Raw genomic sequence first — 26,119 nt, 5'->3', positions numbered from 1 at the left:
CCTTCCTTCCTTCCTTCCTTCCTTCCTTCCTTCCTTCCTTCCTTCCTCCCTCCCTCCCTCCCTCCCTCCCTCCCTTCCTTCCATCCATCAATTCTCCCTCCCTCCCTTCCTTCCTTCCTTCCATCCATCAATCCGTCATTTCTGTATCTACTTACCTACCTGCCCATCCATGTATTCCATTGGCTTGGACTTTATCTCACAACCAAGCCACTAAAGTGGAGAAATCTAGTCTCCTTTCTGGGTGACCATGTGCCCTGCTAAATTTTGGGTGTTCTATTATTGACAGGAAGAGAAGAGGGAGAGAAGCTATTTGAAATTTAGTCATAGAAATAATATCTATATCTTAGGTTTGTCTTTTGGATTAGATGAGTGATATGACCCAGGCACTATGGTAATAATATATACACAAGTATATTTCCAGTTATTATAAACTTCATCTTAATAAAGCGTTGTTTTTTTATATGCTCTCTTGTTCTGCTTTAGCTTATTACTAATCTCTACATATCATTTTGGGGTATGGCGTGGATGTTTAAGGGCCATATAAATGTACTTTGTAGGTTCTATGCCAGAACAGTCACCATCTACTTTAACATGACCCATAGTTGAAAAGACTGAAGATTTGGGGTGTCACTGAGCTTCATAAAGAAGTAGTTTTAAAGCTTTTTGGAACAGTCCAATTGTAAGTAAATGTTACAAATTCCCTGTTGCTTTTATTCATATATCAGGTTCTACTTTGCAGAGGGAGACCTTTATTTAATTTGTACATTTCATTTATAATACAAATTGGCCTGAGGTAGATTTTTCTCTCCAAAAGTAGAACTTCTGAACTGTGCAATGTAATTGGAGTATAGACCTCCAAATACAAGAGTGGCATGAGAGTTTCTTTTAAATATAATAAACTGATGGATGGCACAATTTCAACCTTATAAGGTTTATCTTTCTGGTAGTCAGCTTAAGAGATGAGGATCAAGATGTGTGACTACTTGAAAGAAAGGGTTCATGGTTCATAAATGTGAATAATTCATCGGTCTTCTGGGACATCTGTTGACATCTAGTCTCTAAACTTCAACTAAATAGATTTTGGCAGTTGATTTCTAATAAATTTCCAATTGTCATATGTCCACTGGTGTAATTACAGATATCAATTATGACACTATAGAAAATTATTTATATATTTGTGTTATATGTGTGTGTATACATATAATTTCTAACTTTAAATATTAGAAAGAATGACTAAAATATGTGTGTTTGGGGGCACCTGGGTGGCTCAGTCATTAAATGTCTGCCTTCGGCTCAGGTCGTGATCCAAGGGTCCTGGAATCGAGCCCCACGTCAGGCTCCCTGCTTGGCAGGAAGCCTGCTTCTCCCTCTCCCACTCCCCCTGCTTGTGTTCCTGCTCTCACTATCTTTCTCTCTGTCAATTAAATAAATAAAATATTAAAAAAATATAAAACATAAGTATGTTTTATCTAATTAAGGGCTTAAATTCCTAGGGAATGTGCTGTACTTTCAGGGGCTTTTGATGTGTTGAGAATCTTTTGCTGATAATTGCCTAAGGACATAGCTGTTTGTGAACATATACGAGATGAGGCCTTTTTTTTTTTTTTTTTTTTTTTTAAGAAAACTGACTTTTACCATTGAATGCATATTTTCATGAAATAGTTGGGTTTTTCTCTTTGGAAATTTTAAAGATACAAAGGTTATAAGAAGGTTTTGGTTTGGTTTGGTTTGGTTTGGTTTGGTTTGGTTTGGTTTGGTTTGTTTCTAAAGAACCAGGGAGAAAGTAGTGATGGAGGAAAAAAAAATGTAACTTTGTCCTTGAATTGATAAGGACTTAAATTTCAGCTTAGTCATATGTGAAGTAGATGGTCTTGGACACTTTTTTCTTAGTCTCACTGAGCCTTGGTTTCCCTCCTCTCTATAAAAGCTTGAGATATAGATATATATAGATATAATTTGTTATCTATTATTGTGTAAGAAAACATTCCAAAACTTAGTAGCCTAAAGGAACAGCAACATATATATTGCTCATGAATTTAAATTTTAGAAAGACTCAGTGGAGACAGCTTTTCTCTACTCCACTAGGCATCAGAGGCATGGGATAGAATTATCTGAATGCTGACTCATTCATGTATCTGAAAGTGGATATTGGCTATCAGCTGGGACCTCCGCTGTGGCTGTGGTTGAAACACCTATATGTGACCTCTCCATATGGACTGAGCTTTTTTTTTTTTTTTTTTTTTACAAGATAATGGCTTTGTTTCAATGTGAGAATTGGCAGACAGAAAGAGTCAGGCAGAAACTGAGTTGCCCTGAAAGCCACACATTATCACTTTTTCCTTATTCTATTTGTTAGAATAGCAGCCTCTAAGACCAGCCCATTTTCAAGAGGAGAAAATAGATTCTACTTTTTGATAGGAGGATTCTCAAAAATTTGTAAATATGTTTTAAAACCACCACAGTGGGGGGCGCCTGGGTGGCTCAGTTGGTTAAGCGACTGCCTTCGGCTCAGGTCATGATCCTGGAGTCCCAGGATCGAGTCCCACATCAGGCTCCCTGCTCATCAGGGAGTCTGCTTCTCCCTCTGACCCTCCTCCCTCTCATGCTCTCTGTTTCTCATTCTCTCTCTCGCAAATAAATAAAATCTTAAAAAAAAAAAAATTAAAAAAAAAAAAACAAAAAAACCCCACCACAGTGGCAAATTCCAAATGCTTAGTAAATATTCATGGCTCCTTTCTTTCCCTTCAAATATCCTCACTTATCTGTTGTAGCTTAAGATAAGTCATTCAAACTATTATGTACCTTGAACTATAAGGTATTGGGTATTTACTGGTGAACAAGGTAGACAGCTTCTATTCTGTCATGGAGTTTATAGTCAAGTGCACATCTGAATAAACTGCATACATTTATTCAGGTAATTTTAAACATTTATTAAGCACCTACTGTGGGAAAGGCTCTTTGGTGTATGCTTTGAAATATGCCGTTGTGGGGTCCATGTCCTGTCTTCTAGTCTAGCAGGGGGAATAGAATATGTACAGTAACAACTATAGTAATGTAGACTGTGATAGGTATAGTAAATGAAGATTAGATAAGGAGACATCAGAGGTTTAAAAAAATATTAGCGGCTGGATAGTTCAGGGAAGGCTTCATAGAATAGATTACATTAGAGCTGTTATTAGGAGCATTTCAATGTGCAGTTTTATGTGAAAACCTCTTCTAAACCTAGTCAACAGAATTCCTTATATTTGTAATTGCTCTATAGTTTATAAAAAGATAATTTGTCTCAACTAATTTTACCAGTAACCATATAAGTTTGCATAATACTATTTTATTATCATGAGCACTTTATGTATTATATATATTCTATAGAAAACTATATGTAGTTTTATATATTATATATATATATTTATTTACACACACATATCAGCAGATGAAATTGGGACTGAAATAACCTAGTTAAGATTGTACAGATAGTAAAAGACACACAAAGGAGAATAATTAAGAATTTCTTGTTGGGGGGCGCCTGGGTGGCTCAGTTGGTTAAGCGACTGCCTTCGGCTCAGGTCATGATCCTGGAGTCCCTGGATCGAGTCCCGCATCGGGCTCCCTGCTCAGCAGGGAGTCTGCTTCTCCCTCTGACCCTCCCCCCTCTCATGTACTCGCTCTCTCTCATTCTCTCTCTCTCAAATAAATAAATAAAATCTTTAAAAAAAAAAAAAAAAGAATTTCTTGTTGGGGCTAAATCATAAAAAGTCTTAAATGCCCAGCCAGAGGAGCTGAGACATCATTTGGTAACTAAAGCAGGCTTATTGGCAGCAGAGAGATATGAACAGGACAGTGCATTGGGAAAATTTTTTGGCAATCAGTATCAAAAATAAGTTAGAATCAGATTTCTTAGAAGCATGGAGTCTTGTTATTATAGCAGTTTACGCCAGAGCTAATGAACCACTGATGTCATGGTGGTTTTCATAAGGACAGAGAAGAAAGGTGTATTTAGAAACTTGGTGGGGATAGAATTGACCATATTTAGGAAACAATGAGAAATGTCAAACCTGAAGACAAGATTTTAAGCCTAAATACTTATGACATTGATACTGATATTGGAGAAAGAACACCATAGCCAAAATGGGAGGAGTTTTTTTGTTTATTTTCTTTTATTTTTGTTTGTTTTGGTTTTGAGGAATCAGGGTGATGTAGCAGGTTCATTTTTATATATAAGGTTTGAGGTATCAGTGAGCAATTCCAATAGGTAGACAAAATGACAGATAACAATATGGGACAGTATAGTTCAGGGGATGATGTTGAAATTCATAGGCAGAGGATTTGCAAATTAAAATTAGAGCAAAAGATGATTTTGATATTGTGAAAGAGGAAAGATTTGAGGAGGAAGAAAATGAAAACAAAGGATAGAATATTTAAAAATAAGTTATTCTCAATAATTAAACCCTGCACCAATTGACCTCATTCTACTCTGCCTGTCATAGTCTGCTCAGGCTGCCATAACAAAATATCATGCACTGGGTAGCTTATGAAAGACAAATTTATTTCTCACAGTTTGGAGGCTGGAAGTCTGAGATAAGGGCGCCAACATAATTGAGTGACGGTGCTTTTCCAGGTCATAGGCTTCTTCCTGTGTCTTCTCATAAAGAAAAAGTGAGCTAGCTCTCTGGGGTCTCTTTTATAAGGGCACTAATCCTCTTCACAAGTGTTCACCCTCATGTCCTTATCACTTCTCAATAACCCCACCTCTAAATACCAACACCTGAGGCATTAGGTTTTCAACATTTAGCCTATAGCACTGCCTAAAGATGACATGAAAATAAAAACTTATTTATTTGCTTATTTTTTGTAGTCTTAACCCCCCTCCTTTTCCTACTAAAATTTATGAAAGATGAACAAATAAATGAGGATGTCTCAGTATGTTTGGTGAGGAGGGTAGAGGAAGATGAGGTCATGAGTAAGAAAGGCATCTCAGTATAGGGCAGGAGGAAAAATGTTTCTCACTGTAGGAATTTAAGAGGCACAAGAGACTATCTGTGATGATAAGAAGAACAGCCTTAGCCTTTATGTTTTGGGACTAAGACATCTGAGAGTGTGTAAATTAATTACTTTAAGTTGAATGTTTTGTCTCTTGGTTTAGAGGCACCATTGCATTATGAGGAAAGCATGACTTTAAAGTCACGATTGGAATTTAAATCTTAGCTCTGTCCTATTTGAGCTACATTAATTTGGACAAGTTACCTTAATGCTGAGCTTTGGGTTTCTCATCTGCAAAATGAGGTTGGCTAATACCTCCTGTGACAGAATGAGAGAAATAAATAAGATAGTGTATGCAGAGCACAAAGTAGAGTGCCAGCACACAGTAGATGGCAGTAAATTGTAATTCTGATTATTGCGTTGATAATATCAGTATGGGTTGAAAATGTCTTCACTGTAATCTTGAATCAGAGGATAAGAATTAGAAGATCTAAGCTATGCAGAGAATTATGAAGTTGGGTTCACTCCTTAAAGGATCCTGGCATCTGGAAACCCGAGATACCCAGAGGCTGTGACTTTATTTGATGATTAAGTGCCAGCAGTGATACCAAGAACCTCGGCAGGAATAAGAACAGTTACTGTATTTTATCATCACTGTTATTTTAGTAGCATTGTGTAATAATTGTTGTATTTTACTTTTTTCTTATTTTATCTGTGTAAATGTATGTATAGGTGTATGTATGTGTCCAGATGTGATTATAGTAAAAATGGTAGAAGCACCAGATTTGTAAACAAATTTTCAAGTTCATGTCCTGCCTCTTCCACTTACTAGTTGCATGACTTTATCTCTGAACTTCATTTGTTAAATAAAGCTAAAACCTATTTCGGGGGTTATTATGAATTATGATATACAGTATGTGAAAGCCCTTTGTACACTCTAAACTACATTTTATATATGAGTATGACTGTTTAATCATAAAAGAAATTTGTATTTGTGTCATGATGTCAAATAAGATTTTACCTAGAGTGCCTGTAACATACAGCCTGGAATTCTTCTGATGGAAGAAATCTGAGGCTGAGTCTTTACTTAGTGGAAAAAGGTACCATGTTGCTTACTAATGCTTGAAGTGGTGGGGGAGGAAACAATACAACATATTTTCTAGTCTTACTTTTGTAAGTTGGCATGTTCTGATTTTTTTTTTTTTTGCTTCTTTTGATTCTCACCATGTAAAACATAAGAGGAGTATATAAAATACTCTGGGTCCTTATCTGAGTATGAAGGTACATGACTCACATACTGAAGTTCCATTCTTCTGGCAGGACAATTTGAGGTTGGTAAGGTAATGACGATATGAGTAGCTCTTTGAGACAAAAGTGTATGAAATTATATAAGACTGAGATAATGATATGTTTGGCCATAAACTGCTCTTTATCTGTGGCTTACATATACAAGATGTTGCAGAAGATACTAAAAATGAAGTCCATGTTTCCTCTCATCTATGAACTTGTTTTCAGAAATGAACTTTGGTCTGGAGAACATTCTTGAAAAATCAAATTGACTATTTTGACCAAAATTTAATTTCACTTTGATTGCTATGATCATTAACTGCCATTGCAAACCCAATCACATCTTATATCAACTCTCCCCCATCTTTCCCTTTTTCTTCACTTCTTTCCTTATCTTCGTATTTGGAGCACTAGTGAGCTCTGTACATGCCTTGCACTAAATTCTTCATTGGGTGGCTTCTGATCAGGCTCCTTACATTATGTGTCACTTGCGGTTCCTCTTATATCCATAGAGGCTCTTGCTGATTGTTTTCAGACTATGATTCTTTTATGTTATTTTAGAAACCATTATATAGACTTCGATCTGTATTAGGATCAGAATCTGTACTGTTTTCTTTCCTGTCATCATTCCACTGATTTTCCTGTCTAAGTGGATGATAATAATTGTACAGAGTTTCTTTGATTGATAGAATTTCCCCACTTCTTTCTATCAAGTCCAATTCCAATCCAGAGCCCCCCCTTTTTTAAATTTTCAGACTCTTATAATGTCAGTATAAGCCATGACATGAGAACCATGGCTAATTTGGAAAGGTTTTTTTTTTTTTTTTTTTGGCTGAGTCATTTATTTATTTATTTTTTAATTTTTTTATTATGTTAATCACCAAACATTACGTCATTAGTTTTTGATGTAGTGTTCCATGATTCATTGTTTACGTATAACACCCAGTGCTCCATTCAGTATGTGCCCTCTTTAATACCCATCACCAGGCTAACCCATCCCCCCACTCCCCTCCCCTCTAGAACCCTCAGTTTTTTAATTTATTTATTTTAGAGAGAACACACAGGGTAGAGGGACAGAGGGACAGGGAGAGAGAGAATCTGAAGCAGACTCCCAGCTGAGCATGGAGACCAATGCAGGGCTCAATCTCACAACACTGAGATCATGACCTGAGCTGAAATCAAGAGTCAGACACTTAACCAACTGAGCCACCCAGAAACCCCTTGGCAGTTTTTTTTTTTTTAAATGTAAACCCCACCCCAAATCTACAACCTTTGAGGCACAGCTATTAATTCAAAGATTATAATGTTATTAGTATGTGGTCAGTTTGGATTGTTTATAGGAGCTTTTTATATTACTCAATATTTTGCCATGAGTCAAACTTTTAGAGATGTTTAACAAAATTTAAATAATCATCATAATTTAACACTGGTTTATTATTTATAGTTAAATTATTGTAAGGTGAAGTAGAATGCTTCTTAAAATTTGTCTTAACTTGAGCCTCTACTCAATTAAATGAAATTTCTTCTATGTTGGCATATTATTTTTCATAGTATTCTTTTATAATCCTTTGTATTCTGTAGTGTTGGTTTCACTGATCCTCTTTCATTTCTGATTTTGAGTTCTCTTTTTCTTGATAGTGTGGCTAAACATTTATCAATTTTCTTTACCTTTTCAAAGAACCAACTCTTGGTTTCATTGATCTTTTTAATTTTTTTTTTTTACACTTGATTTTATTTATTTGTGCTCTATTCTTTATTATTTTTCTTCCCTGGACTAACACTGGGCTTGCTTTGTTCTTCCTTTTCTAGTTCCTTTAGGTGTGAGGTTAGATTGTTCATTTGAGATTTTTGTTGTTTGAGATAGGCCTGTATCACTATAAACTTCCTTCTTAGAACTGCTTTTGCTGTGTCCCAAAGATTTTTGGACTGCTGTGTCTCCATTTTCATTTGTCTCCATATTTTTTCTTTTTTTTTTTTATTTCTTCTTTGGCTTCTTCATTGATGCATTGGTTGTTTAGTACCATGTTGTTTAGCCTCCATGTTTGTTTGTTTGTTTTTTCCAGTTTTTTTTTTTTTTCTTGAATTTGATTTCTAGTTTCTGATTATTGTAGTAGGGAAAAGATCCTTGATGTGATTTCAGTCTTCTCAAATTTATCGAGACTTGTTTTGTGACCTAACATGATCTATCCTGGAGAATGTTTCATGTGCACTCAAAAACAATGTGTATTCTATTTTGGGATGGGATATTCTCGCTCTCTATATATATCTGTTGAGTCCTTCTGCTCTAATGTATCATTCAAAGCCACTGCTTCCCTATGATTTTCTGTCTGGATGAATTAACCATTGATGAAAGTGGGGTGTTAAAGTCCTCTACTAATATTATATTGTGATCAGTTTCTCCCTTTGTTAATATTTGCTTTATCTATTTAGGTGCTCCTATGTTAGGTGCATAGATACTTAAAATTGTTATATCCTCTTGTTGAATTGATCTCTTTATGTAATGACCTTTGACTCTTGCTACATAGTCTTTGTTTTAAAGTCTATTTTGTCTGATATAAGTATTACTATCCCAGCTTTCTTTTCACTTCCATGACATGGAATATCTTTTTTCATCATTTAACTTTCTGTCTTCAGGTCTGTAGTGAGTTTGTTATATCACCATATAGACTGGTCTTGTTTTTTAAATCCAATCACTCACCTTAAGCATTTTGATTGGAACAGTTTTTCCATTTACATGTAAGTAATTATTGATATGTATGGACTTATTGCCATTTTTTAACTCTCTTCTCGTTGTTTTTGTAGTTTCTGTTTCTTTCCTTTTCTCTTGCTCTCTTCTTTGTGGTTTAATTACTTTCTTCAGTGTTATGCTGGGGTTCATTTCTCTTTTGTGTGTGTGTTTCTGTTTTAGTTTTTTGATTTATGGTTACCATGGGATTCATATATGACATCCTGTGTGTATAAGTCTATATTAAGTTGACTACTGCTTAAGTTTGAACACCTTCTAAAAGCACTAGATTTTAACTCCACCTTTCACATTTTATGTTTATGATGTCATATTTTACATCTTTATATTTGTGTATCTCGTGACTAATTTTGGTAGATGTAATTGATTTTATTATGCGTTTTTACCTCCATACTGGTTTTATAAGTGATTAGTCTACTTCCATTACTATATGTTTGCTTTTATCACTGAAATTTTTCCTTTCATAATTTTTTCTAGTTATGATCTTTCCAATTAAAGAATTCTCTTTAACCAATTTTGTAAGGCTGATTTTGTGATGATAAACTCCTTTAAGTATTGTTTTTCTGGGAAATTATTTTTATCTCTGCTTCAATTTTGAATGATAACCTTGGCATGGAATACTCTTGCCAGGTAGAGTATTCTTAGTTGTAGTTTGTTGTTGTTGTTGTTTTTCTTGGAACTTTGAATACATCACGGCACTACTTTGTGTCCTGCAAAGTTTCTACTGAAAAATTAGCTGATATCCTTAAGGGGATTCCCTTGTATGTGACTGTTTTTCTTTTACTACTTTTAAGGTTCTCTTTATATTTAATTTATTTTATTTAAATTCCAGTATAGTTAACATGCAGTGTTATTAGTTTCAAATGTAAAGTATAGTTATTAAATAATTCTATATATTACTCAGTGCTCATCAAGATAAGTGTACTCTCAATCCCTGTTACCTATTTCACCCAACTTTCCTCTGTTCTGTCTGTTCTCTATAGTTAAGAGCCTGTTTTTTGGTTTGCCTTTTTTTTTTTTTCCCAGTTCATTTTGCTTCTTAAATTCCACATATGACTGAAATCATATGGTATTTGCCTTTCTCTGACTGGCTTATTTTCCTTAGCATTATACTCCCTAGACCCATGCATGTTGGTGCAAATGGCAAGATTTCATTCTTTTTTATGGCTCAAAAATATTCCGTGTGTGTGTGCATGTGTGTAATATATATATATATGATAATTATATATATAATTATAATTTTACATATATATATTATATAATTTCTTTGTTTTCTGTTCATCTATTAATGGACACCTGGGTTGTTTCCATAATGTGGCTATTGTATATAATGACGCAATAAACATAGGGGTGCATATATCCTTTCAAATTACTGTTTTTGTGTTTTGGGTAAATATCCACTAGTGAGATTACAAGATCATAGGATAATTCTATTTTTATTTTTTTGAGGAACTTTCATACTGATTTCCACAGTGGCTGTACCAATTTGCAATTTCAACCAATAGTGCATGAGATTACCCTTTTCTCCACATCCTTGCCACCCTTGTTGTTTGTGTTTTTGATTTTAGCCATTCAGATAGGTGTGAGGTGATATCGCATTGTGGTTTTGACTTGTATTTCCATGATGATGAGTGATGTTGAGCAACTTTTCATCGTCTGTTGGCCATCTGTATGTCTTCTTTGGAGAAATGTCTGTTCATGTCTTCTTCCCATTTTTAAATTGGACTATTTGTGGAGTTTTTTTGTCATTGAGTTGTAAAAGTTCTTTATATATTTTGGATACTAACACTTTATCAGATATGTTATTTGCAAATATCTTGTCCAGTTCAATAGGTTGTCTTTTAGTTTTGTTGATAGTTTCCTTTGCTGTGCAGACTTTTCATTCAATGTAGTCCCAACGGATTATTTTTGCTTTCCCTTGCCTCAGGAGACATATCTAGAAAAATGGTGCTATAGTCTACATCAGAGAAATTACTGCCTGTGCTCTCTTCTAGGGATTTATGGTTTCAGATCTCACATTTAGGTCTTTAATCCATTTTGAGTTTGTGTGTGGTGTGAGAAAGTGGTCCAGTTTCATTCTTCTCCATGTAGCTGTCCAGTTTCCCCAGTACCATTTGTTGAAGGAACTGTCTTTTACCCACTGCATATTTTACCTCCTTTGTTGTGGGTTAATAGACCATATAATCATGGGTTTATTTCTAGGCTCTCTATTCTGTTGCATTGATCTATGTGTCTATTTTTGTGCCACTACCATACTATTTTGATAAATACAGCTTTGTAGTATAACTTGAATCTGGAATTGTGATACCTCCCCTTTTGTTCTTTTTCAAGATTGCTTTGGCTATTCAAGATCTTTTGTGGTTCGATACAAATTTTAGGATTGTTCTAGTTCCGTGACAAATGCTGTTGGTATTTTGGTAGGGATTGCATTAAATCTGTAGATTGCTTTGGGTAGTATGGACATTTTAACAATATTTGTTCTTCCAATCCATGAGCATGGAATATCTTTCCATTCGTTTGTGTCATCTTCAATTTCTTTCATCAGTGCTTTATAGTTTTCAGAGTATAGGTCTTTAACCTGCTTGGTTGGGTTTATTCCTAGGTATTTCATTATTTTTGGTGCAATTGTAAATGGGATTGTTTTCTTAATTTCTCTTTCTGCTCCTTCATTATTAGTTTATAGAAATGCAATGATTTTCTGTACACTGATGTTGTATTCTAAATTGAATAATTTATTAGCTCTAGTTGGTTTTTTGGTGGAGTCTTTAGGGTTTTCTATATATAGTATCTTGTCATCTGCAAGTAGTGAGTTTTAGTTCTTCCTTACCAATTTGGATGCCTTTTACTCCTTCTTCTTGTCTGATTGCTGTGGCTAGAAATTCCAGTACTAAGTTGAGTAAAAGAGGTGAGTGAACATCCTTGTCTTGTTCTTGATCTTAGGGGAAAGGTTCTCGGTTTTTCATTGGTGAATATGATGTTAGCTGTTGGTTTGCCATATATGGCCTTTGTTATGTTGAATTATGTTCCCACCAAACCTACTTTTTTGAGATCTTTTATCATGAATGGATAAAATGCTTTTTCTGCATCTATTGAAATGATCATATGGTTTTTATCCTTTCTCTTATTGATGTGATATATCACATTGATTGATTTGCAAAATATTGAGGCATGCTTGCACCCTGGGAATAAAGCCCACTTGATCATGGTGAATGATTTTTTAATGTAGTGTTGGATTTGGTTTGCTCATATTTTGCTGAGGATTTTTGCATCTGTGTTCATCAGAGACATTGCCCTATAGTTTTCTTTTGTTTGTAGTGTCTTTATCTGGTCTTGGCAGCAGGATAATACTGGCCTTGTAGAATGAGTTTGGAAGCTTTCCTTCTCTATTTTTTGGAATAGTTTGGGAAGAAGAGGTATTAACGTTTTTTGAAATGTTTGGTAGAATTCACTTGTGAAGCCATCTGTCCCTGGATTTTTGTTTGTTGGGAATTTTTCGATTACTGATTCAATTTCATTGCTGGTAATTGGTCCGTGCAAATTTCATAATTCTTCCTGCTTCAGTTTTTGTAGGTTATATCCACGAATTTATCCATTTCTTCTAGGTTGTTCAATTTGTTGGCATATAACTTTTCATAATATTCTCTTACGATCCTTTGTATTTCTGTGGTATCATTTGTTATTTCTCCTGTTTCATTTTTCATTTTGAGTACTCTCTCTTGTTTTTCAATGAGTGTGGCTAAAGGTTTATCGATTTTTGTTGACCTTTTAATAGGACCAGCTCAAGACTTCATTGATTTGTTCTATTGTTTTATTTGTTTCTATTTCATTTATTTCTGCTCAAATATTTATTATTTCCTTCCCTTTACTGGATTTGGGTTTTGTTTTTTCTTCTTTTTCTAGCTCTTTTAGGTGCAAAGTTGGGTTATTTATTTTGAGATTTTTCTTCTCGAGATAGGCCTGTATTGCTATAGAATTTCCTCTTAGGACAAATTTTGCTGTATCCCCAAACATTTTGGATCATTGCATTTTCATTTTCATTTGTCTCCATGTATTTTTTTATTTCCTCCCAGATTTCTTGGTTGTCCATTTATTGTTCAGTTGCATGTTATTTAATCTCCATATATTTGTATTCTTTCAATATTTTTTCTTGTGGTTGATTTCTAGTTTCATAGCATTGTGGTCAGAAAAGATGAATAGTATGACTTAGATATTTTTGAATTTATTGAGACTTGTTTTTGTGGCCTAATATGTGATCTATTCTGGAGAATGTTCCATGTGCAAGGAATGTGTATTCTGCTGTTTTAATGTAGAATGTTCTGAGTTAAATCCATCTTGAAACCAATCTTTACTGCTCTCCTCCAACATGTTTTAGGTTTATGGTGTCATATTTTACATCCTTTTATTTTGTGAATCCCTTGACTGATTTTTACAGATATGCTTAGGTTTACTGCTTTTGTGCTTCCAACTTTTCATACTTTCACATATGGTCTTCTTTCCATTCAAAGAGTCCTCTTAACACTTGTTGTAGGGCTGGTTTAGTGGTTATGAACTCCTTTAGTTTTTTTTTTTTTAATATATTTTATTTATTTGTTAGAAAGAGAGTGTGTGTGAGAGAGAGCAGGAGCAGGGACAGAGGGAGAGGGAGAAGGGGACTCCCCGCTGAGCAGAGAGCCCAATGTGGGGCTCAATCCCAGGACTACAGGATCATGACCCGAGCCGAAGGCAGATGGACACTTGACTGACTGAGCCACCCGGGTGCCCCTGAACTTCTTTAGTTTTTATTTGTCTGGGAAACTCTTTCCTTCTATTCTGAATGATAGCCTAGCTGGATAGAATATTCTTGGCTGAAGAATTTTTCCTTTCAGAACTTTGAATATATCATGCCAGTTCCTCTGGCCTGCAAAATTTCTGCTGAAAATCAGCTGATAGCTTTATGGGGTTTTCCCTTGTATATAATTGTTTCTTTTCTCTTGCTGCTTTTAACATTCTTTCTTTATCACTACTTTTTGACATTGTAATTACTATATGTCTTGATGTAGACCTCCTTGAGTTGATTTTGTTGGGGGATTTCTGAGCCTCTTGGATCTGGATTTCTGTTTCCTTCCCAGATTCAGGACCTTTTCAGCTATTGTTCTCTTTTATTCTTTTCTCCCTCTGAGATCCCTGTAATATGAAAGGTATTACATTTGTGAGTGCTGCTGAGTTTCCTAAATCTATTCTCACTTTGTATTACTTTTTCTCTCTCACCTGATCAGCTTGATTGCTTTACATTAATCTGTCCTCCAGGTTGCTGCTTAATTCTGCTACTTCCTCTAGTCTACTTTTTATTTCATCTAGTATATTTTTAATTTCATTTATGAAGTTCTTCATCTCTGATTGGTTCTTTTTGTTTCTTTGTTTGTTTTTGATCTGTTTAAGCATCTCTCTGATGTCCTCCACTTTTTTTTTCCTCACATCCAGTGAGTATCTTTATGACTATTACTTTAAATTATTAGGCATATCATGTGTCTGTTTCATTTAGGTCTCTTTCTGTAATTTTGTGCTGTACTCTCATTTAGGATATATTCCTCTGTTTCCTCATTTTGTCTAACCATTTCTCTTTCTGTGTGTTCTGAAAGTCAGCTATGTCTCCTGCTTTTGAAAGCAGTGGCTTTATGAAGAAGCGGTCCCACAGTGCAGTGTCCCCTATTCACCAGAACCTGGTGCTTCAGGGGTGTCTTCTGTGTGTGTTGTATGTGTCCTGCTGTTGTGGTTGAGCGACTTTTTCCTTCAGCCCAGTCATCTGCAGTGGCCTGTTGTGGGCAGGGTTATTAGTTGGACAGTCTGGGCCTGCCTTGGGCTTGACTTTAGAGAAACAGGCATTTGTGAGAGATGCAGTAGCACCAAACTGCAGGGCGCTTTCCCCATGTTGTCCCCTGAGACACTTTCATTGGTGGGCTGGGCCTGCAGTCAGACCAGTTGTCTGCCTCCAGCCCACTGCTGGGGCCACAGTATGAGTGGTGTGTGTGGTTATTTTCCCCTATTGGCAGGGCAGGAATCATTTTGGAATTGTGCTTTCCCCTGTTGGGGCTATTTGCACACTACCAGGCTTGTGGTATGGCTTTGGCTTGGCTGCAGCCAAGAGTGTACTTATTCAAAGGGCAGATCCGCAGGGTGTGGGGGGGGGAGACATGGTGTTAGCAAGTTTTGCAGAGGCCCTCTATGGGAGAGGACCTCCAGCAGCAGAGATTGAAGCAGGCCTGGCTGGAGGGGGCCTATCTGCCAAAGCATTGGGTGGCAGGAGGTGAGGTGTTACCAAGTTAAGTAGGGAGTATTAGAGGGAGCCATGCTGGTTCCTACAGGTGGCCATGTGTTTCTATGGGAGGGGGACATTTGTGCCTGCCACCTCCTTTGTCTCCCCAGAAGTCTCCCAAGGATCTCTGCCCCTCCAGCAGGCACTCTGAGATTGGTAAACAAATCTCCCACCCATATACCCCCAGCCTTTTTCAAACTGCTATGCTGTATCTCTGGGGGGCTGCTTGTTGTTCTGTCTCTTTAAGAGCAGGGACTAGTTTCCTCCTACTCTGCCATCTTCCCTGGAAGTCCATGTAATTGTTTTCATTTTAATCACTATGTGTTTTGATATGGACCTTCTTGGGTTTCTCTAGTCTGGGGTTTTCTGTACTTCCTGGATGTGGATTTCTGTTTCCTTCCCCCAGATAAGGCAAGTTTCAGCTATTATTTCTTTAAATAAATTTTCTGCTCCCTTCTCTCTCTTCTCTTTCTGGCATCCTGGTAATGCAAATGTTATTATGCTTGATGATGTTGCAGAAATTCCTTAACCTTTTTTAATTTTTTTTTGTGTGTGATTTTTTTTCTTTTTGCTGTTCAGAGTGGGTTGCTTTCTATTACTTTGTTTCCATATCACTGATCTGTTATTTTGAGGATGTTATTTTGCATCCTCTAATCTGCTGTTGGTTCTCTCTAATCCATTGCTCACTTCGGTTATTGTATTCTCCAACTCTGACTGGTCATTTTCCATATTTTCTATCACTTTATTGAAATTCTCACTGAGTTCATACACTCTTCTCTTAATTTTGGTATCTTTTATTTTTTTAAGATTTTATTTATTTATTTGACAGAGAAAGACACAGTGAGAGAGGGAACACAAGCAGGGGGAATGGGAGAGGGAGAAGCAGGCTTTCCACAAATCAGGGAGCCAGATGCAGGGCTTGATCCCAGGACCCTGGGATCATGACCCGAGCTTAACAACTGAGCCACCCAGGTGCCCCATTAATTTTGGTACCTTTATGACTATTCCTTTGACCTCTTTATCAGGCATATTGCTTATCTTCATTTCATTTAGCTCTTTTTCTAATTTTGTCTTGCTCTTTCATTTGGAGTTTTCCTCTTTCTCCTTATTTCATCTAACTCTCTGTATTTGTTCTTTGTACTAGGTAAATCAGCTACATCTCCCGGTCTTGAAAGTAGTGTAGTTGGGGTCCTCTGGTGCCCCGTAGCACAATCCCCCACAATTAGAGTGTCTATCAAAACTAGACACTCTAAGGGTATCCCCTGTGTGGATTACATGTGCCTCCTGTTGTGGTTAAGCCTTGATTACTGTGTGTATGCTGGTGGGTGGGACTGGTCTTTAGCCCATTTGGCTACAGTATCCCATTTCACCTGTCAGTGGTGCTAGGCAGCGTTTGTTCCCCATGCTGTTGAGAGGCCTGACTGTAGCCCCCTTGGGTTGGCTCTCAGGTGGGGCAACCCGCAGCTTGGCTCTACAATTAACTGCTAAGACAGCTGCAGGTGCACCAAAGGGTAGGGATTTGTTCCCTACCCAGCCCAGCTGCTGGAACTGTGGGTACATTGGTATATAGGGTTATTGTCCCCTCACTCCAGGGCAGGAGTTGCTTTTTAGAAGTGCCTGCCAAGGTGGGCAAGTTGGGTGGGACAGGACCACAAGGAAATGCTAGGGTGCGTCAAGCTGTGGTAGCAAGGTAGATGGAGATTTTTAGACTTGCTCCCACCCAAGCATCAAGCAATCTAAGCTTGGGGGAGGGCAAAAAATTTGATACCCACCAGCATTTTTTTCCCCCGAAAAAATCTATAAATCCCTGCCCCTCTGACACAGGTCTGAAAATTAGTCAATAGATTTCCTTCATATATAGCCCAGGCACTTTTTAAATTACTGCTTCTATGCTGTGTCTTGAGTTGAGTTAGTGTGCTGGCTCTTCAAAGGCAAAGAATGGGTTTCCTATAGCCCTCTAGTTTTCCCAGACTTATGCTCCACTGATTTTTCTGAGCAGACGTTATGGGGATTCTTCTTAAGGTGGGTTCCCATTGGTGGGGGTGCCCAATCTAAGGGGTCTGATACTTTCACTTTTCCATGGTTGTGATGTCTCTCTTGTTTGTGATTAAGTTGTGCTGAGGATTTCATTCCCAACCATGCCTCTGTCTTCCTACCCATTCCATGTGGCCTTCTGATGACTAGGTGTGGAGATCTGTTCTGCCAGTCTTCAGGTTGTTTTCAGAGTGAGTTGCAAAACATGTAGTTTTTGTTTAGTGTGTCTGTTGGAGAGACAAGCTCAAGATCCTCCTACTCAGCCATTGTCCATGTACTCCCCATATTAAATATTTTAAATATCAACTTGGTACTATATCCAGAGACATTAAAAATGGCATTTGAAATAGCTGGCCTCCATTTCTGACCTCATCTTTTCTCTGGCCCACTTTTTCAGACTACATTCCAGAAACTTCTCTTTTCAGAAAGTGAAAAAAGCCTGTGGGGGACTACCAGCTTGGCTCTTGACCCTGAGAAGGAAGCAGAGAAGAGCTTGATTTAGCTCTGGAGGCTTATGGAGGATAATGGAAGAAAACTTTTTCAGGAGGATATTTTTAAGTTTTAAATATTCTTATCCATGCCTTCCAACTACTTTATGAGGAAAATCATGATTATTATCCCCTTTTACAAATGAAGAAACTAAGGATCAAAAAGGTACAGTGACTTGCCCAGGATCACAGAGCCTAGTCAGTAGTAAAGCTAGAGTTTGCACTTTGGCTCTCTAGTCTCATTCTTATCTGCTGTACAATCTTACTTCTCTAGTACATTGAACTGCTCCACTCTGAGGTGAAAGACCTCCGTATTTCAGCACTTAGCACTCCTTGCTCATTTGCTTCCTAATAGCCACTGATATCTTTTCAATAAATTCCCTGTTGGTGAAGATAGAATTGGTTTCTGTTAACTTTTACCTTTAACTGCACTTACTATATAATAAGAAAAATTGAAAATAAATGAGCTAAGATTTCAAGGCAATGATCTAGAGTAAGAAATGAAAGTGAATAAAATAACCAAGCAGAATGAAGAAATCAATTAGGCAGGAATTAATGAAATAAAAATTATTAATAAACTGACAATTAACAGGCAGGTATTGATGAAACAAAAGCATAACAAAGCAGACATGATCAGTACAAGCAAAAGATGGTTCTTTGAATACACTACATAAAATAAACAAAAGGTCCAAATGAAAATAAGCAACTACCTATATATTGGGGACAAGTGGAAAAAAACTTAGTTATTGCTATGGAGAAGATTTTGAAAATATAAAAAAAAGTGCATTGCATGGCTAATATAGAATGCATTTTACAATCTATGTATATTTATTTTATGGAATATATAAATGGTCAAAACTGACTCAAGAGGTAGACCACTGAACATAAAAACATAGAAAGAAGTGGAAAAAATAGTCAATGATCTATATTTGAAACAGTATTAGGCACACATAGCTGTAAAAATGATTTTGACAAAACCATGAAAGAAAAAGAATCCTTAAGTAATACTGTTTCAGAGTATTGACAAAAGACAGCATCTCAAATCATTCTGTAATTCAGGAACATCTTAACATCATGCTATAGTAGGCTTTATCCCAGAAATGCAAGAATGGTTCAACATTAGAAAATCAATGAATGTAATTTATTGAATTAAAAAATTAAAGCCATTCTCATAGCAGCAAAATCATTTGGCAAAATTTAATACTCTTTTCTAACCAAAACTCTCAACAATATAGAAATGAGAGGCACCTGGGTGGATCAGTCAGTTAAGTGTCTGCCTTCGGGTCAGGTCATGATCCCAGGATCCTGGGATTGAGGCTCCCTGCTCAGCAGGGAGTCTTCTTCTCCCTCTGCCTGCTGCTCTCCCCTACTTGTGCTCTCACGCACTCTGACTCTCTGACAAATGAATAAATAAAATCTTTTTTTTTTTAAAGATTTTATTTATTTATTTTACAGAGAGAGGCAGTGAGAGAGGGAACACAAGCAGGGGGAGTGTGAGAGGGAGAAGCAGGCTTCCTGTGGAGCAGGGAGCCCGATGCGGGGCTCGATCCCAGGACCCTGAGATCATGATCCGAGCCGAAGGCAGACGCTTAACGACTGAGCCACCCAGGTGCCCCAAATAAATAAAATCTTTTTTTAAATTTTTTTAAAATTTTTTTATTCTTATGTTAATCCCCATACATTACATCATTAGTTTTAGATGAAGTGTTCCATGATTCATTGTTTGTGCATAACACCCAGTGCTCCATGCAGAATGTGCCCTCCTCAATACCCACCACCAGGCTAACCCATCCTCCCACCCCCCTCCCCTCTAGAACCCTGTTTGTTTTTCAGAGTCCATCATCTCTCATGGTTCGTCTACCCTTCCGATTTCCCCCCCTTCATTCTTCCCCTCCCGCTACCTTCTCCTCCTTCTTTTTTTTTTTTTCTTAACATATATTCTGAATAAATAAAATCTTAAAAAAAAAAAACAGAAATGAAAGGAAATCTCCCTAAGTAATAATAGGTGTATCAGTCAAGGCTCTGTCGATGAAACAAGAGCTATTCAAGCAGGAATTTAATATATATGTATTTTATAATAAAAGAAATTGATCATTTTAAAAACATATTTTAGAAACACATTAGTTGTTAGGGCAAGAGAAATGGAGGCTATGGAGAGTTCACCCTCAGATCTCAGATTTGTCAGTAATTTTCAGGAAATTAGGAAGTTGCTACTCACATCCTGGTTGGGAACTTCAGGAAACCACTGCTGCTGGTGACAGCGGGCTGTTGGACTGAGTTGGTTTGACTCCAGAGACTTTTCTAGGGGTTAATGTAAGATCTCATATCTGCCAAAGCTCAATAATGTGCCCACTATTGTTGGAGGGGAAATCATGGCTTTGGCTTCCCTCCCACCTTCCAAATCTCACTCAAGTGCTTCTCAGTGGATGAATCTAAACTGGAAATGTGTAAGCAAAGAATTTTAGACCATGCTGCTCCCAGTCTTCTAACCCTGTGTTATGGGGAGAGCATCAAAGGGAGCTGGAGTTGTACTGGCATAAACAGAAAATCTGTCACAATGAGGATCCTCAAACTCTAGAGCAGTCTTTATAACTAATGAAATATTAAAAATCTACCCAGTGAAGTTAGCAACAAAGGTATCATTGACAATGATACCTTTAAAATTAAATTCCTAAGAAATGAGGCAAAAAAAGTATTAGAGATGCTAATACTACAAAGGGAGAGATAAAGTCATACTGCACCCAGTGGAAGAGTCCATCTTGAAAAATCCAGGAATTTGTGGTCAAAAATATTTCAAGAGTATCTACTGATCAATAAGAAAATCAAAACCCCCAGAAGAAAACAAACATAATATATGTTAATAATTTATAGAACAAATAAAAGGAATGAATGAATAAACATTACTTATCAGGGAGTTAAAAATTTAAACAAAAATTTTTGCCTTTAAGATTGACAACTATTAAATATACTGATGATATCCAGGATTTATTATGTGTGAAGAACCAGATATTCTTATATATTGTGATGGCATTAGAAGTAAGCATGGTCTTTTTTGAGAGAAATTTGACTGTCTATGAAAACATGTATGAAGTCAGCAGTTTTAGTCCATATCTAATCTGTAGGAAATTCATATTCTTGCAAAAATATACATGTAAAAGGATGGTAATTGAAGCAGTGTTTTAAAGCCCCTAAATGGGAATTCCATAAGTTTCTATCAGTCAGGTGATGCTTAAATGAATAGTGATCTGTGTATATTGTAAAATATTATTCAATCATTAAAAAGAATGAGCTATGGGCGCCTGGGTGGCTCAGTTGGTTAAGCGACTGCCTTCGGCTCAGGTCATGATCCTGGAGTCCTGGGATCGAGTCCCACATCGGGCTCCCTGCTCAGCAGGGGGTCTGCTTCTCCCTCTGACCCTCTTCCCTCTCGTGCTCTCTGTCTCTCATTCTCTCTCTCTCAAATAAATAAATAAAATCTTAAAAAAAAAAAAGAATGAGCTATGTCTTCATAAACAGACTTGAAAATATACCAATATGTAATTGTTAAATGAAAGTGGTAACATGCAGAGCGGACCATATAATATGGTTTCCTTTATATTAAAAAACATGCATTTGCAAATTTGTTCATACCTTAGGGAAATGACTTGAAAAAAGGTGTTAAATGAGGTATCTGAACTATTAAAACTGATTGCCTTTGGGAAAGAGTAAGATGAAGGAGGGTATATTGGGGAAGGGAGAAATAAAATGAAACTTACTCTATGTTTTTGTTTGAAATTTTTACAAATGAGAATGTATTACTCAGGTAATTGTTAGAAATAGGAAAAATTAGTAGAATTCTCCAGTTCTCTCCACTGTATTCCATTCTGCCTGTTGCTTATTTTTTTTATTATGTTATGTTAGTCACCATACATTACATCATTAGTTTTTGATGTAAGTGTTCCATGATTCATTGTTTGCGTATAACACCCAGTGCTCCATGCAGAACGTGCCCTCTTTAATACCCATCACCAGGCTAACCCATCCTCCCACCCCCCTCCCCTCTAGAACCCTCAGTTTGTTTCTCAGAGTCCATAGTCTCTCATGATTTGTCTCCCCCTCCGATTCCCCCCCCTTCATTCTTACACTACTGCTATCTTCTTCTTCTTTTTTTTTTTTTAACATATAATGTATTATTTGATTCAGAGGTACAGATCTGTGATTCAACAGTCTTGCACACTTCACAGAGCTCACCATAGCACATACCCTCCCCAGTGTCTATCAACCAGCCACCCCATCCCTCCCACCCCCACCACTCCAGCAACCCTCAGTTTGTTTCCTGCGATTAAGAATTCCTCATATCAGTGAGATCATATGATACCTGTCTTTCTCTGATTGACTTATTTTGCTCAGCATAATACCCTCCAGTTCCATCCACATTGTTGCAAATGGCAAGATTTCATTCTTTTTGATGGCTGCATAATATTCCATTGTATATATATACCACATCTTCTTTATCCATTCATCTGTCGATGGACATCTTGGCTCTTTCCGCAGTTTGGCTATTGTGAACATTGCTGCTATAAACATCGGGGTGCATGTACCCCTTCAGATCCCTACATTTGTATCTTTGGGGTAAATACCCAGTAGTGCAATTGCTGGATCGTATGGTAGCTCTATTTTCAACTTTTTGAAGAACCTCCGTACTGTTTTCCAGAGTGGCTGCACCAGCTTGCATTCCCACCAACAGTGTAGGAGGGTCTCCCTTTCTCCACATCCCCGCCAACATCTGTCATTTCCTGACTTGTTAATTTTAGCCATTCTGACTGGTGTGAGGTGATATGTCATTGAGGTTTTGATTTGGATTTCCCTGATGCTGAGCGATGTTGAGCACTTTTTCCTGTGTCTGTTGGCCATTTGGATGTCTTCTTTGGAAAAGTGTCTGTTCATGTCTTCTGCCCATTTCTTGATTGGATTAGTTGTTCTTTGGGTGTTGAGTTTGATAAGTTCTTTATAGATTTTGGATACTAGCCCTTTATCTGATATGTCATTTGCAAATATCTTCTCCCATTCTGTCGATTGTCTTTTGGTTTTGTTGAATGTTTCTTTTGCTGTGCAAAAGCTTTTTATCTTGATGAGGTCCCGATAGTTCATTTTTGCCCTTGCTTCCCTTGCCTTTGGTGATGTTGCTTTTTAAATGACCCCATACCACCAAATCCTGGAGCATAAAAGCCAGGGGCAGATGACTTTTTCTCTGTCTGCTACTAACTACTCTTGCCTGGATCCAACTTGTTTCATCCTCAGTTCCAGAACTTTTGGTTCTGGCTCTTCATGCAGACTCTTTGTATTGGAATTTAGGACTCAGTTTCCTGCTCACTCCTAGGATCTAGGTTAAAAGGGAACAGTTCTTTCATTGTAATATCTATGGTTATATTTTTTTATACAATGTAATAGAATAACAATCTTTCAAAACTGACTGGTCAGCTTGACTGGCAAGTTCATGTAGCTTTGTATGGTTTCTATATTCTTGGACACTCTGTTTTCTCAACTGTGAAATAAATAATTTGTAATTAATTATGCACATGCTGTTTTTCAACTTTATCATTTCATGCTATGTAATTGAAGACAAAATCTGCTTTAAATGATAGACACACTCCAGATATAGGTAGGTATATTTTGTTTAATTTTTGTATATGTTATTAATCACATACCAATTATAGTCATAGTTTGTGCTGGATTATGGCAGTAGAAGGCCCCGACTAAGCCAGCCTCTGAGGTCTAGGCAGAATTTCGTATTTTCTTAGTAAAGTATGAAAACACACACACAGAAACAACATTGTTTAATATTCCAAACCAAAATGTAAAATTAGTAAAATCTATATTATGTAGCCTTTGAATATCACTTACATCTTAGTTGAGAAATTAGAATACATTTCTTATGGATCTTATAGAGCAAAATCAATAATTACATTCTCATATGATAAACTATGCATTAGTAGAATGAACACCTTAAATACAAAATGTTGAGAAGCTGAATGTGTGAGAAACAAGAAAGGGATATACCTAAGAAAGAAAGTTAGTGGAGTAAATACTGAAGCCTATACGTCTGTAAAGACGTATTTTTTCCTACTAACATTTTGGTATCTCCTTTGAAGTACAGGATTTATATTAGATCATAAGATTTTCCAGGGAGGAGACCTAAATTTACCTAATTTCAACTTCCATCTCCTACCATGGCACTTGACAATGACAAACCAATTTTGGCTGAATTGGAAGTTCTTTAGCAGGTCAGGTCAAAATAAATATGGTCTGATTTCACCAATTAGGGGAAGAAGCTATAGAGATAGTATATTTTTTTCCTGTCAGGCTGATAAGCATTTATATTATCTAGATTTCTAACTTATTCATAAATCTAATCCAGTTCCAGGTGTGTGTGTGTGTGTGTATGTGTGTGTGTGTGTGTGTGTGTATTGATGAGGGACAACTTAATACTTTTAAATTTATGTAGAAAAATAGGAAGAAAAAATATCTAGAGATTTTTAAGAATAAGAGGGAAGTACTTATACTGCCAGGTTCTGAAACCGATTATAAAGCTAAAATAATTGTAGTATATTTGTACTCATTCCACAATAGATGGAAAAATTTAAGAGAACAGAATTGAAAGCCAAGAAAGCAACCTAATACATATTAAGCATGTTCCATCAGATCAGTGACAAAAGATGAAATAGTTGGTTGATGGATGCTGAAATATTTAGTATAAGATATTTTAAAAGTTACTCGAAATAAGCTTCAGAAGAATTAAGTTGTTAAGTATAAAACATTAATTTAAAGCAAGTAGGTAGAAACCTATATGATGCTGGACTATCAAAGGGTTTTTTTAAACATGACATCAAAAGGAGAAACCATAACTGAAACAGAAAAATTTTACTCTTAAAAGACTTAAAAGACTTCTCTATAGCAAAAATCATCATAAACATTGAAAAGACAAGTAGCGACCTGGAAAATGTATTTGTATCACAAATTTCTCATCAGTTCAAAGAAACAAGAAACAAACATATAACCACTCAGTAGGTATCAGGCAAAAGACATGAATGGAAAATCTGGCCAAGAAACATAAAAATGATTTTTTTTACTGTGATAAAGATGAAAAAAACTCACATGGCAAATGCTTTAATTTTCCCATCATTTAAGAATTATCAGTGTATTTACAGAAATACTTGAAAATAAAAGATAAAACATAAAAAGCTGAAAAAATTGGCAAAAGCAAAAGTGAGTAACAACAACAAAACATACAGGAATGTAAGACAAAGTAAGAAATAAGATTACTATGCAATTGTCTAATTTCCTAGATATAAATCACCAGTATGACTAGGGGCTTCCCATTGTTCAGAGAAAAATTAAAAATAGCATAAGTTTATAAGTCACACTATCCATGATACAAGGACAAAGCAGTGGATAGCTATCCTATTACTGGGAATATGTATTATAACTTGGTCCTTGAAAGTAAATTCAGTAAAAACAACAACAACAACAAGTAAATTCTAGAAGCTTTCTGAGTTCATCTATTGCATTCTCTAGTAAGATATTCGTAAACTAAGGGGGCGCCTGGGTGGCTCAGTCGTTAAGCGTCTGCCTTCGGCTCAGGTCATGATCCCAGGGTGCTGGGATCGAGTCCCACATCGGGCTCCCTGCTCGGCGGGAAGCCTGCTTCTCCCTCTCCCACTCCCCCTGCTTGTGTTCCTGCTCTCGCTATCTCTCTAAAAAAAAAAAATTCGTAAACTAAGATATCAATTTCTTTGTTTTTTAAAATGAGGTACATCTTCAAGTTATATTTGCCTGCATTCCTGAAAACAATACTATGTACACACTAGTGCTCAAATTATTTTTGATGATGATTAGCTTAATGTTCAAAACTTGCTTTATTCTTCCATTTACAAAATTAGTTTCAAGATGTTGATTGCACTAGTTGGACATCATTTACAGTATAGTAATGAATCATTAATCTTTTAATATTTATGTTATGTCTATATTTGGACAAAAATGATAAGAAATTGCTTTTTGAAAAAAAGTGCAAGAAAGGTAAATGTGTAGTTCTCTTCTGCAGAATGATGGTTAGTCTTAGCAATTTAAAATAGAGTTCCACCATTCTTTTTTTTTAATATACTTTTAAAAAATTTATTTTATTTATTTTTATTTATTTATTTTTATTATGTTCAGTTAGCCACTGTATCCACCATTCTAATCACAGCTGATGTTACTCCTTATGATGATCTGGAGTTTAGTAGCTTTACTTGTGTTCAGATCTCCTCCTCTTAAAGAATG

The sequence above is a fragment of the Neomonachus schauinslandi genome, chromosome 3 (assembly GCF_002201575.2).
Source record: "Neomonachus schauinslandi chromosome 3, ASM220157v2, whole genome shotgun sequence".
NCBI classification, from domain to species: Eukaryota; Metazoa; Chordata; class Mammalia; order Carnivora; family Phocidae; genus Neomonachus; species Neomonachus schauinslandi.
The sequence above is the reverse complement of the archived record's forward strand: the minus strand, read 5'-3'. Positions refer to the sequence as shown.